Source organism: Molossus molossus, unplaced genomic scaffold (assembly GCF_014108415.1).
Source record: "Molossus molossus isolate mMolMol1 unplaced genomic scaffold, mMolMol1.p scaffold_m16_p_17, whole genome shotgun sequence".
In the NCBI taxonomy this organism is placed as follows: Eukaryota; Metazoa; Chordata; class Mammalia; order Chiroptera; family Molossidae; genus Molossus; species Molossus molossus.
Window position 1 is genome coordinate 45,467,029 of NW_023425352.1, and position 17,680 is coordinate 45,484,708.

The 17,680-nt window shown below is 36.8% G+C and overlaps 1 protein-coding gene across 3 annotated transcripts in view; it reads right to left on the reverse strand.

Moving 5' to 3' along the window:
* The window catches only part of JMJD1C (jumonji domain containing 1C), a 307,703-nt gene that overhangs the window by 238,661 nt on the left and 51,362 nt on the right, over window positions 1–17,680 (reverse strand). The gene's annotated exons all lie outside the window — the stretch shown is intronic.

Genomic DNA, 17,680 nt, shown 5'->3' on the forward strand with positions numbered 1-17,680 from the left:
AACATTATTTGCCCTTTTCACTCTTATTCTCTCATCAGTGTACAGAGAAGTTTTCTACAAGCTACATGTAGTATGATACTGTTATGACAGGTAACTGAATGTGTGCTTGTATGTTCTAACTTCTCAGTTTTAATTTTTAATACAGTAAAAATCAATATATATAACCCACAAATAGAAAAGCTCTGAGATCCTCAATAATTTTTTATTTGAAAGGGATACTAAGGTCACATACTTGCAGGCAGACTACTATCAGTATATGCCACTTGATATTTTGTTTGGTAAACAAGTTGCGTTTGACATGAACTACAGTACATGTAAATATAAAAATACAGAAAAGGTATTTACAATTTTAAAAAGTGGAATTTCTAGATTAATGAATACTGTGTAAAACATTGTTAAATTGGGACTTTTTCACTAACACAGATGGATACTTTATGCATTATGTGATTCACTAAAAATCTGTTTTCTCATTTGACTCAATTCAACAATATCATTTTTTTTAAAAAAGAGAGTATGTCTAACAACAGTTTGATATTAGAAACTTTATCATTAAATGAAATTTGAAAGAATATGCTGTAATATTTAAAAAATTCCAACAAAAGTCCAGCTGGTGTGGTTCAGTGGTTGAGCGTTGTCCCATGTACCAAGAGGTCGCCAGGTTCAATTCCCAGTCCAGGATACACGTCCGGTTGTGGGCCCGATCCTCAGTGGGAGGCATGCAGGAGGCGGCCAATTAATGTTCTCTCTCTCTTTCCCTCTCACTTCCCCTCTTTCTAAAATCAATAAAGGAAAAAAAATTTTTTTTTAAATTCCAACAAAATATTTGCTAAATACCACAACAAATTTAACGTGACTAGTGAATTTTAAATTTCAAAGGCTAGAAACAAGACTGAGGATGTCTAAACATTAAAGAATGAAGTTTGGACTTTATCAGATAAGCATAAGAAAAACTTTTGAAGTGAGCCAAAGGAAAACTCAGGATGATTAATCTGTCCACACTGAATAAAACAATTTGAAAAATGAAGAAACTTGAAAGTAAAAATATTGCTAAATACATGCCTGGAACAATGAAGGTTTGAATACAGTGGTGGTATAAACTGGGGGAAAAAAAGGGGGTGGAGTGGGTGGGGAGAAAAGATTGCAATTTGAAGAAAAATATGCAGAGGAGGCTGACAGCTGGGTGTGTGTGTGTGTGTATGTGTGTGTGTGTGGTTAGAATTGAGCAAAAAAAGAAAAACTCATGGGCACTAACAACAATGTGGTGATTGTGGGGGATACGGGGGGGTGGTTGGAGGAAGGTAGAAGAGGGGTATGGAGGGATCAGTGGTGATGGAAGAAGACTTGACTTGGGGTGGTGAACACACAATGCAGTATACAGATGATGTGTTGTAGAGTTGTGTACCTGAAACCTGTATTGTTTTGTTAACCAGTATCACATTTAATAAGGAAAATACATTTAATAAAGGAAAAAATAAATTCTTGAATACGTTTTAAAAAATGTTTTTGTTGATTTTTAGAGAGAGAGGAAGGGAGACGGAGAAAGATAGAAACACTGATGAGAGAGAAACATCTATCAGCTGCCTCCTGCATGCCTCCTACTGGGTATTGAGCCCGCAACCTGAGAATGTGCCATGGCCAGGAATGGAACCAGCATCCTCTTGGTGCACAGGGTGAGGCCCAACCAACTTAGCCACACCAGCCAGCCTGCATGAATTTTTTAAAAAATCAAAGAAATTTGAAAAATTCAGTAAGTACTTACATTCTAGGTAAAGAAGTAGTTTTCAAGTATGGATGAAATTTAAGTCTCAAAAGGGAAGCTGGTTTCACATGAACATAATAAATTACATTTTAGACATATTTGTTTTTTGGGTTTTTTTGTTTTTTTGGTACGTGACAATAGCGGGAACCGAACCTGGGACTCTCTGGTCCGCAGGCCAATGCTTTAACTGCTGAGCCAAACCGGCCAGGGCCATTTTAGACATATCACACTCAAATATAGTACAATTCACGTAAAGACAACAAAGGTAGAGATGTTGGATTAAAATTGAAGGCAAATGCTCACATTGCAGATTTGTGAGTAATGATGCAAAGAAGCACAAGTAAATTCTCAAAGGTAATAAGATTGAAAAACAAAACAGTAGACAAAAGAATAAATCTCTAATACAAAATGAAGAAGGTTGAAGGAACTGTAGTAAGGAAAGGAGGTCCCAAGAGGACTTGAATCATGAGGCTACGAAAAAAGAGAAATCAAGAAAAAAAAAAAGTACAGGGAGACTATTTATCAAAGCAATAGAAGGGACTTAAAAAAAAAAAAAAAACTTTGAAAGTCTGTAAAGACCATTTGGAGAAGCAGTATCTAACGTCTTCTGATTAATTAAAACAATAAGGTATTTTCACACACAAAAAATTAAACCATGAAGAAATATATCCTGAATTATTTCAAGGTCCAATTCTATAGCCATGGACTATTTATTTTTCTACTTCAATTAGTCCAATAATAAAAATCCAAATCCCATGAACTGACCTTGATCATCCAAAAAACACCACTAAACAGAAATCACATTATTTACATAAAGAACTGTATGTCATAATGAAAAGTTTCATTTACTCAAAATTAAGAGTTTTGGAAACAGAACTGAAATTTGTTTTTGCTTAATAAACACTTTATTTCAAGACACTACAGGTAAAAACTATTAACATCACAACTCTAGAATTACATAATAGGAAAAACTCTAGATCTAGACCAATTCCATTCACTAATTTGATAAATGAGAAGATTGAGGCTCAAAAAACTCTAAATCAAGTGAAATGTTAAAAGCATTTTTGAGAAATGTTTCACTGAAACCTAAGGTCTTTTAAGTGATCAGTTACATATATTTATACATACTTACACACAATTCCATTTATTCAAACTAATTTCAAAAGACACTACTACGATCAGTTTTATTGGGCTGGTTTGAACAAATATAGATGTAAAACTATACCTGAAATTTGCAATCTATTAAAAAATATGTAATCCAAAATTGTTATGAATTCCAAAGGAATCTACTAGCCAATAAACTCCAAAAGGCAGATTTCATTATCTTCATACTTTTTATTAAAAATACTGATAGGTTTAGCCCTGACCGATTTGGCTCAGTGGTTAGAGCGTCAGCCCTCGGACCAAAGGGTCAAAGGTTCAAAGGTTCAATTCCCAGTCAAGGGCATATACCTGGGTTGAAGGTTAAATCACTGCCCAGTCAGGATCGTGGGAAGGAGCCAATCGATGCATCTTTCTCACACAGATGTCTCTCTCTCTCCCTCCCTCTTTCCCTCCCTCTCTCTCTCTCTCTCCCCTCCGCTCCCTCTCTTCCACTCTATCTAAAAAAAAAAAAAATCAATGGAAAAATATCCTCGGGTGAGGATTAACAACAACAAAATATATTGACAGATTTATACTTACATGTTTAAGCTTTTATCTACAGTGCTTAAATTCAATAACAGAATTCTTTTTTTTTTTTTTTTAATCCTCATCTGAGGACATTTTTCCATTTTTGCACAGACAGAGTGGGAGGGAGAGAGAGGAAGAGAGAGAGAGGGAAACATCGATGTGAAAGGGACACATTGAGTGGCTGCCACCCACATGACCAACCAGGGCCGGGGACAAACTGCAACCGAGGTACATGCCCTTAGCGGGAACCGAACCCGGGTCTCTCCGGACCGCAGGTGGACGCTCTAACCGCTGAGCCAAACTGGCCAGGGCCAATAACAGAATTCTTATATGACTCAGTTCCAACTGGTTGATTCCAGGAAAATTGAACTAGACCATGTTATAACCTTATAATTTTAGCATTATATCCAACCAAACAATAAATATATAACCTGTTTTCTATTTATTAGCCATGTATTTTAAAATTAAATCATTAGGTTCTACTTTATAAGATGAAAGTAAATAATGGGTTTATTATTAAAACACTTTTATGAAATAGCTAAAATATAAATCATACATAAAAAGATTTCATTCAGTTAGATAATTCCAAGGCATGTTTCAGCATTTTGAAACATTTCCATTTTTAGTAAGCAACCACCTTACAACAAAGGTACATTGTGTAAGCCTTAACAATTTACCAATTAAAAAGTTCATATCAAATAAAACACAAGTTTGTTAAAAATCCACAATGAAAAAAACTATCTGAACATGACAGAAAACTAATCAATGTCAAATCTTGAAACAAATGAAACTAGCAATATCTGTTACAACTAAATCACTACCTTAAAAACCATCAGTATTAATTTTTAAATAACAATCTCTCATTTCAAATCCTTCCAACTAGAAGTGTTTTGGAGTTCAACATTTATTGGATGTTATAAAGTTAAACAAAGCATATATTATAGTAGTTAAATATAGTAATATAGTGCATATATTGTATGTAAAAGTGTATGTATTTTATGTAAACCTATGGAGTTTAGAACAACACCTTAAAATAAAGCACATTAATATTTCTCTGCCCTGGCCGGTTTGGCCCAGCGGTTGGAGTGTCGGCCTGTGGACCAGAGTGTCCCGGGTTCAGTTTCCGCTAGGCCCTAGTGGCTAGGGGCACATACCAAAAAAAAAACACAAAAAAAATTTCTCTTTACTAAACAAAAATATTCAGTGCATTTTAGCTTCTACCAAAAAAAAAAAAAAAAAAAAAGAGTTCAGTCAGGTTTTCTAAATGAATCATTAAAAAACATTTTTTTTGTACCAGAGTTGCAGATAAAGCATAGTGCACCTATAGTTATTTATCTGGCCAACAATGACATAAAGAAAAAACATACATTTATCGTATATGACCTCAAAAATAAAGGTTGTCATTTCTTGTTAATTTCTAAAATATTAATGATACCTCTCCCCTAAAAGTTTTAAACTATAGCGTAGTTCCTGACATAAAAATTCAAATTTTAGCCCTGGCCAGTTTGGCTTAGAAGTTAGAAGGGTCTAGGGTTCGCTATCCGGTCAAGGGCATCAACCTGGGTTGCAGGTTCAATCCCCAGCCCCAGATGGGGTTGTGCGGGAGGCAACCAATCAATGTGTTTCTCTCACATCGATGTTTCCCTCCCTCCCTTCCACTCTATCTAAAAATCAATAGAAAAATATCCTTGGATAAGGATTAACAACAACAAATCAAATTTTATTTATTATTAATTACTTAGAAAATTAGAAATTTGTGTTTTATATACATTAAAATAATTCTTCGAAGCTTTGGGATACACCTTCGCACAATAAAGGAGAACATATCACCCATCTTGAAAATCATCACTGAAGTTATTCAAATAACAAACAAGAGTATCAAGAAAATGCCTATCTTTCATATTCTTTCCAAAAAAAATAAAATATTACCATGTATATCAGCTAACACGTTTGTGGTTTCAAAGAAAAGAAAAACCAACAAAAACAGATAAAAGTAGTTTTTTCTTCCATAATGAAAAAGCCCATAAGTGAAAAATCTAACAGTGGTATTTAGGCTTCAGAAAACAATGTGATCAACCACATTTTTTTCTGTTGACTTTTCAACTCTTTTAGCCTCTCTGTCAGCTTTGTCCACAAACTGGTTTGCCTTAAAGTGGGAAAATAGCTGTGGCAATTGCCCATGCAATACTATCCTTGGCTTGCTTCATTCTGACTGGAACTATTTAGGGCATGCACTCATCAATTGTAGCCAGAAAATTTTACTTTCCTGACTAGCCTAGGAATGAATACTGGCCCACCCTTTAGTCGAACCACACCATGGATAATGGATATTGGGGGAGCAACCACCAATAAGGTACACAATGCCACAAAACAAAAAAAGAGATTCAAAATTATGAGTAAATAGTAATAGCCCTGACTGGGTAGCTCAGTTGGTTGGAACAACTGTCCCAATGTGCCAAGGTTTCGGGTTCCATCCCCTCACCACCACCCCATCAGGGCACATGCAGGAGTCAACCAACGAGTGCATGGATGGGTGGACCAACAAATCTCCCTCAAATCAATCAATCAATCAATCAATCAATCAATACATTTTAAAGAGTAAATAGTAATAGATAATTGAGATGGTTAGAATGGATTATAGCATTCAAGAAATTTATGATTTTCATTTACCATTCAATGACATTTACTAAACATCTAAGTAAATGCTAGGTATTACACTAAATATGCAAAGAGAAAAGAAAATGAGTATGAGTTTGTACATAACTTGAATTTGTCAAAATGTAATATATTAAAAATCTATAAATAGGCAAATATCCAGTGAAATAGTCTACATTTTTCCAATTACATCGAAATATCTAGCATTTTATTTTTAAATATGATTACATCCCTACATGAAAGAACAGAATTCTCATAGTAAAATATCTTTTTAGTCCAATTATCCTGATGATTAAAAAACTTCTCTATTTTTAAAATATGTACCAGAATGTATGTATGACAAGTCAACAGGGCGGGAAAAAAATCTCCTTTAATTCTACAGAAACATACAATTCACACCACTGACTGGGTAATCACCTTTTTAAAAACCAGGTAGTGGTTATAACTGCACAAATCATGTGCCATAACTACAATTTTCATACTTATTTTCTTGTAGCTAAGTCATTAAAACTAATAACAACAACAAATTTAAGAGAGGGTGAAAAACAGTCTATGTATTTAAATCAGACATAAAAATCTTCCCATCTGCCAGTTAAACCAATTTTCCCTATAGTTAACTTGTCTAGGTCATACTGAGTAATAAAGTAAAAACTATTCACTCATTCGTTAAACATTTTGTGAATAAACCAGAAATCAGCATTATCAATACTGCAAGACATGTCATAAGTTTCAGAATTACCTAAAAAAATATCTTAACAAAACTTATAAGGGAGTCAAATGTTACCAACTCAGTATGAAATTTAAGAAACAGCTGAACAGAGCCCTGGCTGGTTTGGCTCAGCGGTTAGAGCGTTGGCCTGCGGTCCAGAGAGACCCGGGTTCGGTTCCCTCTAAGGGCATGTACCTTGGTTGCAGTTTGTCCCCGGCCCTGGTTGGGTCGTGCGAGTGGCAACCACTCGATGTGTCCCTTTCACATCGATGTTTCTTTCTCTCTCTCTCCCTCCCCGCTCTATCTGAACAAAAAATGGAAAAATGTCCTCGGTTGAGGATAAAAAAAAAAAGAAACAGCTGAACAGAAATGCATAGAGCTAAAAATGGAAAACGACTTTCCTAAACACATCAGTCATAAATTACTTTAAATTTACTAAACATAAATATTTTATTTATATTTAAGACATAAAATCTAAAAAATAACTTTTATTAGGTATACAATTTAGAACAGATTAAGATCTGCATTCCAAGGTTAGTTACTGAATGAGCATAAGACAATTCCCTAGCCTGGCTGGTAGTTCAGTTGTTAGAGTGTCCTCCAGATATGCCAAAGTTTTGGGTTCAATCTAGGTCTGGGCATATACAAGAGTCAACCAATGAATGCATAAATAGGTGGAACAACAAATTGATCTCCCTCCCTCTCTTAAAAAAAAATCAATACAGCCCTGGCCGGTTTGGCTCAGCGGTTAGAGCGTCCGCCTGCGGTCCGGAGAGACCCGGGTTCGGTTCCCGCTAAGGGCATATACCTCGGTTGCAGTTTGTCCCCGGCCCTGGTTGGTCGTGTGGGTGGCAGCCACTCGATGTGTCCCTTTCACGTCGATGTTTCTCTCTCTCTCTCTCTTCCTCTCTCTCCCTCCCACTCTGTCTGTACAAAAAATGGAAAAGTGTCCTCGGATGAGGATTAAAAAAAAAAAAAAAAAATCAATACATAAATTTTTTAAAAAATTCCCCATTACACAAGCAAATTTAAGTGTTTTGTTTATAAAACACAATGTAACTTTTAATTTCTTTTGGGTATTAAAAATATATATATATTTAAATACTGACATTTTAGACAAGGTAAGCTTGAAACAATGCTGATATCACCCTAAGACTCAAGGAAAGGTGGGTGGAAAAATAACTGAATGGATAATATATGGCTGACAGGCTCTGGAAGGTTAAGTAAAAAAATAATAAGTATATCAATTTTTGCGCTTTAATAAGCATGACAATATTATTCAATATTATACAAAATTAATTTCCATTTCTAGCTTTCCTTCCATAATACAACCAATCTTCCAGAGACGTTCCTCAACAAGTAGGTCAGTAATAATGTACAACATGTACACCAAGGCAAAAACCTCCCTAAGTGATGGAGCTAAAAAAAGAATTCAACATGCCGAGGTATCACAATATATTTTATGTATTTCAGCTTCTTCAACTTGGTCCTCCTGAATGAAAAGAGTTCAGATAAAGTCTTTTGTTGGTTAATATAATTCCAATAGATAATCCAGAAGACTCTCAAGCCATTTTTTTTAGAAGTCACCAACAAAATAGGTGAAATAGTTTAGTAAAAACTCTACATTAAGCTCATTTACTTAAGAGATCAGATAGTGCCCTGGCCCGTTTGGCTCAGCGGTTGGAGCATCGGCCTGCGGCCCAGAGGGACCAGGGCTCATTTCCCTCCAAGGGCATGTGCTTCGGTTGCAGTTTGTCCCTGGCCTTGGTTGGGTTGTGCGGGTGGCAGCTACTCGATGTGTACCTTTCACATCGATGTCTCTCTCTCTCTCTCTCTTCCTCCTGCTCTATCTGAACAAAAAATCCTCGGGTGAGGATTAAAAAAAAAAAGAGAGATCAGATAGTAATATTATTGAAACTGCAAGCAGGAAAAAATGCAATTAATTTTTAGCTTTATCTTATTTGTATTAAATCATATATGATTTTATTGTATAAGGATATTTTTGCTACCATAGTGTGTGGGCTGTTATATGCCATCCCAAAGATGCTCATTGTCCTAATACACAAAATCTGTAACTATGTGACATTACAAAGCAAAGGGGAATTAAGGTTCAGATAGAATTAAGGTTGTTAATTAGCAGATGGGGAGATTATCCTGGATTATCTGGGTGAGCCCAATATGATCAGGAGGTATTTAAAAGTGGAAGAGGAAGCAAGAGTCAAAGGGGAGGTGTGCCTGGAAAAGGATGGCCAGAGAGATACAATGTTGCTTATTTCTAAGGAGGAAAAGAGCCAAGAACCAAGCAATGTGGACTGGTTTTAAAAGCTAGGAAAGATTAAAAAGGGATCCTCCAGAACAGTTCTACTACACCTTGATTTTAGCCCACTGAGCACAATAGACTTGTAATCTCCTGAACTGTAAAATAATCAATTAGTATTGTGTAAACTACCATGATCGTGTTCGTTAACAGCAGTGGCAGAAAAAAATTAATGCACATGGAAATTCCTTACACATAAGGTCAAAAAGAAGAATAGATTAACTTTGAGACAAAGTATCCCCTAAACTACTTTCAAATTTTGAGTTATCCTTTCAGAAACATACCATAAATATGTACAGGCAATATTTCTAATAAATGTGCTGATGTTAAACTGCTCAAAGTTTCATCAATTTAGGATATATAAATGTAAATAAAATATGAATGTAAGACAGTCTGGAAGTTGACTTTAACACTGTAGGTTCTAGGTTTTAAAAAACTCTCCGATTACACAACAATAACACATTTTTCAAATAAAAACTGTTAGGCACTAGCTGGTTTGGCTTAGCAGTTAGAGCATCAGCCCTTGGACCAAAGGGTCTCAGGTTCAATTCCTAGTCAAGGGCACATACTTGGGTTGCAGGTTCCATCACTGGCCCCCAACTGGGGCCATGCGAGCCAATCGATGTGCCCCCCCCATTCTTTCAAAAATTTTTTTTAAATCAATGGAAAAATATCCTCAGGTGAGGATTAACAAAAAAAAGAGAGAGACTGTTAGATAAAGGAGAATTATTCAAGATTCACATAGTTACTATTCAAAACACATTTTTCGTCTTTTATTCAAGGTAGTATTTGGATATAGTGAATGCACATATATTAAGTGTACAATTCAATAAATTCTGACACATGTATACACCCTTGTAACCAACAATCAAGATATAAAACATTTCCATCACCTGAGAAAACTTCCTGTTCTTTCCCGTCAATCTCCATCATCACATATATTTTTCACTTTTAAACACCCAGTTTACTAATAACTTACCTTCTACAAACATGGTATACATAAAACCTTTTTATATCATTTAAATCTCCATGTAAGAAAGTAACTGTTTTTAACATAATTTAACTTTTATAACTTGACTGTCACCAATAACATTCATAATTTAAAACTTTTTTTTCCTAATTTTCATGTATATACTGAAATAAAATACTGTGGAAAACACAAAATAGCATTTCATATTTGTCTTGAAATAATGTTAAAATACTCAACTATAATCCAACTACCTTCTACACAAAAGCCCAGGCAATTTCATATCAGAGTAAAAGGAGAAATAAATTCAAAACATGCCTTTTACACAAACAAAAAAGTTACTGAATTACCATAAATTGTAGAACAATCATGATCAAATTTCTTTTCAAGGACGCTTGATTCTTCTTTTCCACGAGAATAACCAATTAAAACTTTCAAAAGTACATCTACTCCAATTATTTCCTATCAGAAATAACTATTAGCAAAACAAAAGTATTTTGCAATATTAAATCAACATTAATATATGCAGCATGACACCATATCCATTGACTCGAGTCATGAAATGGGGGTTTACAAAACACACGGTAACTCCAACGGGAATATTAAAATACGCAAGTACAAGTATAGATAGATATTAAAATGAATTTAGAATTGTGAACCCGCATATACATAAAAAGGAAAAAATATTCCTAAGTTTGAAAATTTCACTGAAAATTAACCCAGGGCATTTACCAATAAATTTCATGGGTTATGTATTCCTAAATCAACCTTTTGAAACTTAGTGAATGTCTTGCGCCTCTACTCTGGCCCCTTACTTCCAACCTGTGAAAATGTGCCTGGAACACTGACAGATTGTACACTTTCCTGCACTACTGGAAGTCAAATACTGGCAATGTCATATGTAAGGAAAAAGACAAAGATTCAGCTGGGCATTTAACATTTAGTTTGCAATATTTTTTGTTTCTTTTAAAACAGTATAAAACCCTGGGATGGGTGATTTTAAAAGCACTATTCACTTCTAACAAAAAAAAAACACCCCACAACACTACTGAAAAAGCAAAAGGGAAGGAAGGAAGGAAGGAAGGAAGGAAGGAAGGAAGGAAGGAAGGAAGGAAGGAAGGAAGGAAGGAAAGGGATGGGATGGGAAAGCAAGAAGGGAGAGAGAGAGGGACAGGTTTATTTTTATGGCCCTCCAAACCAAAACTTTTCATTTTCATCGTTTGCGGTTAAAAATCCAAGAATCTACTGTGCACAGGAATGGAATCTGGGTACCACTGCCGCGCGGCCTTTGCCTGGAGAACACACTCCAATCCCAGGACTGACTGGAAAACGGAGATCTCTCTCTGTTTCTCCCTCCCCTTCAGCAACCTTAGGGATAAGTTTCAAGTCCCCAGCCTCTGCACTACGAAGACATTTGGGAAAAAATAGATACTGGTGAATCTGGCCCCCTACTGCCATGAGGGTCCTCCCCATCTTCCACCTCCCCACCCCCATCTGCCAGTGCAGCACAGGTCTTGCAGAACCGCCTTTCGCCTTTAGGAAAGGTCTCCGCTGCTGCCTGGGGGCTGGGAGCCCAGAGCCTCAGGGGACGCCACGGCTGACCCCGGGCGGACGCTGGGAAGTCCCGCTTGGGCTCCGTCAACGCTCACCACTCAACGCTCCGGTAGGGAAAGCCACTTGCGGGGAGGCGGCGACCCCATCAGGGGAAGTGGGCAAATCCGCCTTGAGCTCGTAGGAGGGGCGTGACCGCCAGTTGGCCTGGCTGAGCAAGGTGCCAGAGGTAACCCCTCAAGGTATGGCTGCAAGGAAGTGGGGGTGAGGCCGCGGACTGGGAGAAAGGGGCGCCGCTCTTACCGCCAGGTCTGGATTGCGGCAGTCCCTATGTGACACTGCTCGGATGACCCCCGCTCGCCAGCCCCGCCAGCTGCGTCCGCTCTCCCGGCGCTCCAGCCGCGCCTCTTCGCCGACCGCCACGCACAGGAACCTCTTCCCCACCAGCTCCGGCCGCGTCTCCACCGCCATAGCCAACACCGCAGAAGCGGCCGCTGCCTTATCCGCTGCTAGGTAACCAAGGAAACCCGCTTCTACCGGCTGCCCATGCTGAGGACAGCGGACCGGAGGACAGCGGCAGCCCAGAGAGGGAGCGAGCGCAGACTCGGGGGCGCACCGGACGCTCTGCCCAGAAGGGCACAGCGACCTCAGTCTCGCACTCAACACTCTCCTGGACTCCCAGTCTCGGAGCCTCTGACTGCAGCTCCACGCACGCACACACGCACGCACACATACACACAAAGTGACAAATCGCCACAAGGCTGTCGGGAGTCCTGAGGCAGGCGGGCGACGCTGCTGCCACCCAGCCGCGGCCAGTACTACTCCGCCTCTCCATCCACCAGCAAAGCTGCAAGTGCGCTGCGTGTCTCCTTCCGCGGCGCGGGCGGGGAGGAGGGAGCCGCGGAAGAGGGTCCCAGGAACCACCGCAGACACAAAGTAGTGCCCAACGCTGCAGCTGGACCAGGCAGGCTAAGAAGTAAAGAGAGGAGCAGGAGAACGGAATGCTCTCCTCCCCCGATACCATCAAGAGCGTTTAGGCCATCTTTCCACTCCTCGTTCCTTCGGAAGTCGGGTGAGGAGAAAGTGTGGTACGCTGGTTTCCATTCTGGGTCACAAAATAACTCCAGGTTAAATGCCACATCTCCAGAGCGATGTTTTTAGAACACAAGGTGTCCGCCTTTGGAGGTTGCCGAATTTTGCCTGAATTAACAGTCCTGTAGTCACAACAGCAAAGTAGAACAACACTTTCAACTCAAAACTAAGCCCACAGAACTCAGTCACTGCAGAACAGTCCACGATTTTAAATGAGAAGAAAACAGTGTTATCCTATCATTCTTCCCTTTTGTAGTGACACTAGTTACGCGTTTGAGGCATTTAGAGATTTACACCTTGCAACCGTTTTGTTGTAAAAGTGACAAACACCTCCTTGAGAGCTTTTGTCAACATCCTTAAAATTCACAAACTGCCTCTGCGCCAACTGGAGTACTTTTAGTACAGTACTCATACATATCTCAAACTCACTGGTCAGATAATAAAAACAGAGAGAGGCTCGGGATTCGGTTATTAGAAAACACCGTGGAAAGAAAAGGATTTTGGCCAATCACAGTTCAGAAAAACAAATTATGTTTACTTCCCATCCAATTGAATCAAGATTTTGTAACCCATACACACACAGATTTCAAACTTGGAATAATTACTCCTTCTTTGATCCAAAGTTGTTATCCTTATAAATCAAACCGTACAGATTTTTATTTCAGACATACTTTATAGTGTTTTTAAAGGGTAGTTTAAAAATAAATAAATAAATAAATAAACAAAGGGTAGTTTTTAAAATCCCAGTACTTTTTTTCAGGGCCATTAAATGATTATCAATCAATTACAAAAATCTAGTCCAATAAAAAACATATTCTAAATTTTTGTTTCTTGGACATTTTCCTAAACATCTACTTCAAAAAAAGAGAGAAAAGTTAACTTTCTAAAGGAATTTACTCTAAGAATCTGAATATTTAAAATAAACATAAAGCTTTTATCTGCCTCCTTTGAAAACCCAAACTGAGCTGTTTGAAGTGGGAAAAACATGGCTACTGCTAATAGGTTAGAAACCCAAATTACAAGGAGATGGATTGTAATCATAGTGGTCTATTTTTGCTAATCTAAAGGCCAAATATAAAATTGTAATATATCAACAAAGGAAAACCGTTTCCACAATGCATATTGGCAAGCTAAGAGAAAAACTTAATTTTAGGTAGGCGATTTTATTTCCAGGTAGATTTTTTAAGTATCTAGTATAATATTTAGTAAATCATCGCAAGAACTACAGACTTACATTTCCAAATTCTCAACTTGGATTAAGGAACCAGTAAAATAACCTGGTGAAAATAACAATATATGGAAAGAGAAAAGACCGAATAAGATCTATTGTCAAATACCAAATTATCAATGACTTGATTTATGATCTTGGGCATAACACAATTGTTACAATGGAAATTGCCTGCTTCCTGATCTCAGTGTTATTCTAAGAGCAAGTGATAAATATAAAGCAGTTTGAAAAAAGATGCAAATAACACTATTATTACATAAATCTTAGTCACTAAATTATTTTTTTGGACTGGTTGTCAGGTTGACTTACATAAAACTTCCAGATGATTTCAATTTTACAGGCAAACTCCTCTAAATAGACCCCTAGAAATCCTCACTACATTTTTAAAAATGAACTTATTGGGATGACATTGGTTTCATGTGTACAATTCAACAAAACATGATCTGCACACTGTATTGTGATCCTCACTACATGCTGAAAGTTGTCCTTTTAAGTGCTCTGAAAAACATGTAAATCGAGTAAATTAATCAAAATATTTCAAGTGCAAAAACTTTGTGAAAATATCCTCACATTTTCAATCAAATGTCTTATATTCTTAGTACTATATTCCAAGTAGTATTTTATTAATCCCTTGACTACAGCCAGTGCCTAAAGTATACAAGAAAAAAAAAAAAATCACCAATTTGTGGATATCTTGCTAGTGGAGAAATTGAAATTCTTTTTTTTTTTTTTTTAATCCTCACCCGAGGACATTTTCCCATTTTTGTTCAGATAGAGTGGGAGGGAGGGAGAGGAAGAGAGAGGGAGAGAAACATCGATGTGAGAGTGACACATCTAGTGGCTGCCTCCTGCACAACCCCAACCAGGGCCAGGGACAAACTGCAACCAAGGTGCATGCCCTTAGCGGGAACCGAACCCGGGTTTCTCTGGACCACGGGCCAATACACTAACCACCGAGCAAAACCGGCCAAGGCAAAATTCATTTTTTTTAATGTAGAGTATAAAGGCCTTAAAAGATTTTGTTTGCTGGCATTTTTTGGTTTGTTTTAGAGATTATTTATATTATTTTATTTTCACCAGCAAGTCTTAACTATAAATATGGAATTAAAATAAAATTTAAAGTCAGATTTGAAATTTAGAATATTTGTTTGTTCAATCATTTCCCTTATATCCCATGTTTTCATTAATTAAAATCCTCAGAAAATGACAGTATTAGTCAATATAAAGAAAATAATTATAGTATTTTTCACTATGTTGGTAAAGAAAGTTGCAGAGGAGTATTTAAAATGACAGAATTTACTTACAGAAGCCGAAAAAGTAGAAATATAGACTAGATCTTCTATTACTTCCATCCTCACATGTAACTATGTACATTAAATATATATACACACATCAATTCAAGCAAATATCTTATAACCTATATAATAATACATTTTGGGAATCATTATTTTTCTTAAATCCACAAAAATTTATTATAAAAACTATTTGGTTTATTTTTTTTTAATACCTGGTTTATAAATGAAAAATGTATTCATTGCAATGATAAGGGCCATAATTATCTACTTAATTATCAATAATTAATAATTTATAAAGTTTAGCAAACAGCCTACCAGTTATAAAATTGTCACTTTTATTTCACATAATTATAGGAAGGGCCAATTATCTGCTCTCATACATACCAGTATTTTGGGTCACTAGCGGTGTCTGTTTTAAACATCACAGATAAAATACATAAATTTAAAAAGTTTACTGCATGTATCTTGTAATACTAGCCACCATTTATGAACACTTACTATGTGTCAGATACTACACTATCTCATTCATGTAATCTTACTTTAATTTAAAAATGAAAAAAATAAAGCTTAGAGAAGTTTAGTTGCTAAGAATACACAGTACGGAACTAGGATTCAAAACCAGGCCTTATGATTTCAAAGCCCCCTGCATTATGCCAAAAAGTCACTAAAAGGAAACATGAAGGTCAGTCACCTAGTTTCTTCCTCCTTATTAACACAGATTATTCATAATTGATTTCCTTATTTAGCATTTACTATGAGTCTCACATCCTGCAAGGTTCTGGATGTAGGGCTCTGTCCTTGAGAAGCTAATAAATAGCCTATTTGGAAAGATAGACAATAGAAATGCCTTGGTTTGTTTATTTAAGGATGTAGTAATAGAATAACACACAAGATAAGTTTAGTGCATTTTAACAGATTATTTTCAAATCTGTTATAACTTGGAGACTTTTATTCATTATCAAATGTTAAGACTGGATTGGACTTTTAGGTCTTACTTAGATCATATGTATGGGTACACTTATGAACTGTGGAAGCCAGTATTAAAATGAAGGAATCCAAGAATTTCAAATGAGGTGTGCAAGAGGAAGACCAAGAACAGGATAGAAACAAATTTGTTACTATGTTTATTTTTAAACCTTAGATAATTTTTATTTGGCTATTTCCTTAAGCACTTATTTAAATTGAATTGCTCAACCACATTTAAGATAATGACAGTGATAAAGTAACTCAAATGTCACTTATTCAAGGAAGCCATCTCTGATTCCCAGACTAGGTCAAATCCCCAATTATGGATTTTCAAACCATTTCCTATTTGTTTTATCAAAATTATATTTATACCATTTATTGTGTAATTGATTGTTCTATATTTATCTTCCTTGATAGAATATAAGCTCCATAAAGGCAAGGAAAATGTAACTTGTTCTTAACTGCACTCCCAGCATGTACTAAGCTTTGTAAACAGCATATACTCAATAAATGTTATTGAATTAATAAAGGAATATAGCAATATGTACCTTTTCCTAAATCCAACCCAATTAAGAAGAACCTAGAATCTCTAAATCAAGAGTCCTAAACAGAGTTCATGTTCTTCCTACAAGGTTATTCGTTGCCTTCAAAATAATGTCTTATATATATTATCTCATTTCATCATGGAGGTACAATGTAAAGCCTTGAAAAAACTTCAGCTTCTTCACAAAGCTAGGTTATTCCTGAGACTAATTTCTAAAGAACACAGAGTTACAATTCACAAGAAAAACATTCATTTCGTTACCAAACTACCAATTTAATGCAAACCCAAGTATGATCCCATGAGTATATATCTAAAACACCAGTCTATTCTTAGTAGTATTCTAAAGAGAACTGTCTCAAATAATGTCTTTGATGAAGCCAACATACATACATAACTTTCTGACTGTTTTCTTGATGCCATGTGGAACGAGCAAGAGATAAAGAAGGAAAGTAGAAAGAAAGGAAGGAAAGAGAAAAGAAGCATCTCTACTGGACCTTTTAATTATAAATTCTCAACATACATTACCCAGTTTTCAATTTCAATTCTGGCTGCACAAGAACCTTTCACTTCTTTTCAACATTTTCTATTAAAAACAAGACTATACAGCCCTAGCCAGTTTGGCTGCTCAGTGGTTAGAGCTTCGGCCTGTGGTCCAGAGAGAACCAGGTTCAGTTCCTGCCAAGGGCACGTACCTCGGTTGCAGTTTGTCTCCGGCCCTGGTTGGGTCCTACGAGTGGCAGCCACTCGTGTCCCTTTCATGTCGATGTTTCTTTCTTTCTTTCTTTCTTTCTTTCTTTCTTTCTTTCTCTCTTTCTTTCTTTCTTTCTTTCTTTCTCTCTCTCTCTCTCTCTCTCTCTCTCTCTCTCTCTCTCTCTCTCCCCCTCCCTCTCCCTCTCTCCCTCTCTCCTTCTCTCCCTCTCTCTCTC